The following is a 3321-nucleotide window of genomic DNA, read 5'->3' as shown; positions in this document are numbered from 1 at the left end:
CAGCGGCGTGGCTTGAGGTCGCCGTGGCAGCAGCCCGGCTTGAGGTGGCCGCCGTGGCGGCACCGCTGTGACGCACCGCCGGCGGTTCATGGGGCGGGTCGGGGATCCATTGGTGGATCGGCTGGCTGAACGAGGCGGGGTCTGGCCTCGAGGTGGCCGTTGCGGCCGCCAGACCAGCGGCGATGGTTGCAGCTGAGATCCGCTCCAGCCTCACGACCAGTCGCAACATGCGTTGGTCGTTGTTAGTCATGTTGGTCAACTTGCGTCATTGTCGGTCAACATTGTCAAAACATGCGAGCGGAACATCACATCATTGTTTTCCTTATCGATCGACGAACACAATTCTGAACTGAAGGGCAGTGTCCGAAGTATATTAATTTTGTAATTAATTTTGGAACCATTTGCATTTCGCATTCATTGAACATAAGGTTATATTCTAAATATATATGTCATAATGCTGTTCATACAAGTACTTCGCCATTTACTTAAAATATTTTTTAGTTACATATGCATACAGTCTTGAGTCCCAAGAATAAATCGGCGGGCAGCACTTGATTATTGGTTTGCTCGTTTCACCGTCTTCGCTGCAGAAGCTACCTGCAGATGGTAAGGGAATATTACGTAGGCTTAGCAGGCTTGTTTCGCCCATGATATTTGCGACTAGCCGCGGATCGTCCATTCCGGCATCTCGACGTCGCTCGTCGTTCTTAGCTAGGATGGCGATGCAGAACTCCTCCCGCCACTCGCGTACACTCGGCGCTGCTCCGGGTCACTTGGGCAGTACACTTGACCAAAGTAGCGGTCATGGGTTGGTGATGCCTTGACGTCCTCGTGGCATATCTTACATAAGAAGGCACGCGCCGGCCGAACGAAGCCCTTGGCTTCCATCTCCTCGCGCTTCTTGGCCCGCCACTGGGAGGAGCGGGACATCCCACAGGCTAATGCCGTCCCCCACGAGGCTGTCCCTGGCCTCTCCTCGGGCTGGGCTTGATCGGCGTCGTTTTCTTCCGACTGCGGTGACTCCGAGCCCTACTCCGGTTCGGCTGCCCGGCCATTACCCGCTGGGCGTCCGCTGCCGCCCGCCGCTGGGGTAAATAACTCGGGGTTGCCTCTGCCGCCGCCCTCCGCCGGCGAACGAAGCTGGTGCCAGCGGTGTCCGCCGGCGACTCCAGCTGGTGCTTCGGTCTCCGGTCGGCCGTCGGCTGCGGCGGTAGGTCGCGCGCTGGGGGCACCGGCTCCGCCAACGTGTGTAGCCGGTCCGGCAGGCATATGCCCTGCAGCAGGTCAGCCGCGCTCGCAGACTTTTGCTCGCGGTTGTGCCTGCAAAGCAATCGATAGGTCAGGCTTGCCGCCGCTAATCCTGCGCTAAGAGAGGGATACGAAAAGCTATGTGAACAGTGAACACAGTTATTGGAATAATATGTATGTGACTTCGGAGTAACGTTAGCTGTGAGATGCCAGTCATCGACACTAAAAATCAATCCATCCCTAAGCATCCTACTGTAAGCAGTAGGATTTGCCTACCAAATGCTGAGCATATGCTGGTTGACGTCCAGCAGGGCGATGGTCGTGTCGCGGCGCAGCTGGGCACTGGACCGGACCATGCACTGGCGCTTGCGAATCAGTGTAAGGTTCTGGGCCCAGCGCTTCCGCGACTCGCCCGTGCTGGCGTACTGCCGTCCTGTTGCACGCTGGCAAAGCCTGACGAAGACCTGCCGCATTACGCGGCTCGCGTCGGACATCGCAACAGGGCCTACAGGTTTTTTTTCGCCGAATGTGTTTTTTTAACACCTGAGAAACAATGTTTTATTCCTGTAAGCATTTTACATCATCACGATCACAAAACTTGGACATTTTGTTTTGCACTTCGCTGGTGGGTCTCCACCCAAGCTTCTTCCACAGGATCTTCGTCTTCCGATGCATACAGCGGCGCGTCTGCGGAGACTGGAGACGGCGCCCATCACCTCCATTGGATGGATCCATGGCGGCCGCTAGCTTCTCGACCACGCTCATCAGTTGCTCCATTGTGGTGGGAGCACACCTCACTTCCGACATTGCCACCTCCCAAAACCAAAAGTCCAGCCTAGACAGGTCATGGGATGCGAGCTGGCCATGGACGATCGCAGGAAGAGCGCTGGCATGCCCACCTGCGCAGCCAGCTCGTTAACGCGGTGCTGCAGAGCATCGACGTTCAGCCGGGGTCGCCTCTTCGCGACGTCCACACGGACCACGGTCCCGGTTCCAGCGCACCATCCACTCCAGCAGGTACGCCTGGAAGATGATGGTGGAGCTGGCCAGCCTCACCCGCTTCCTGGTCCTGGCGGAGGCCAGCCTCTCCTACGTGGTGACGACTGTTGTCAGCACCTCACAGCGGTCTTTACCCACCTCAGTGGCCCACGTCGCTGTTTGAGCGGCGCCAGGCATCGCGTCACCTGAAACGAAGGAAAGCACAATTGAAGTTAAGATGATGGAAAACATTAGGTGAGAATTGATAGTAGGGACATTTGGACAAAAAGCTGCTTCAGCATAATGCACGGCATGTCATATTGCGTGTGTCCGTCATTCTCAGTGCAAACATCACACGATTAGCTTATGATTCTGATGCATGGAAGGGTTACGATTTGACAAACAGCTCACCTTCTTCGTCGAGTCGATCTTCAGGATTCGACGGTGCGTGGAGGTGACGCTGGCCTTCAGCACAGCCAGCCGCTCGAAGACGTCCTTGACGTGGCAGGCCAGTAACCAGCCGGGCGACAGCGCCGCCGAATCAAATCGCCGAATCGCCGTGATCAATTCCATGAATACATGAAATAAATGAAATGAAATCAGGTAGACCGTTGACCGTTGGTGCTGGTACCTGAAGCAAATGAGAACAAACAATAAGCATGATGAATGTATAGAACGTAGTGTTCAGCTAAGCAGCGAGCTTACGAGTGCACGTCTCAGAAGGCTCAACTTCAGTGGGAGCGATGCGTCGACAAAACAAGCAAGGCATCACCAGGCAAATAAAGGTTAGCATGGGAACTCACATACAAGTGAATATTTCGAACTTGCCGGGGATAAACCGCGATTGGCGAACATGAAACGAGTCCAGGCTGGAGGTGTTTCTGGCGCTCCGGTACACTGGGAGGCCCCCTGCTGCTGCTGTGCCGCACCACGGTGTATAATGTATATCTCCAGGTCCGCCGGATACTTCAGGCACGGGAGGTGGTGCTGCTGCTCGTGCCAGATCTGCGGCATGGACCGGCGCAGCAGCTCCGCCCCCATAGAGTCGCGGCCGCCAGGACCGGTAAACTTGGCGACGACCTCGTCGCTGCCGGC

The sequence above is a fragment of the Amphibalanus amphitrite genome, unplaced genomic scaffold, assembly GCF_019059575.1.
Source record: "Amphibalanus amphitrite isolate SeventyFive unplaced genomic scaffold, NRLGWU_Aamphi_draft 000007F_arrow, whole genome shotgun sequence".
NCBI classification, from domain to species: Eukaryota; Metazoa; Arthropoda; class Thecostraca; order Balanomorpha; family Balanidae; genus Amphibalanus; species Amphibalanus amphitrite.
Note: the sequence above shows the minus strand (reverse complement) of the source record.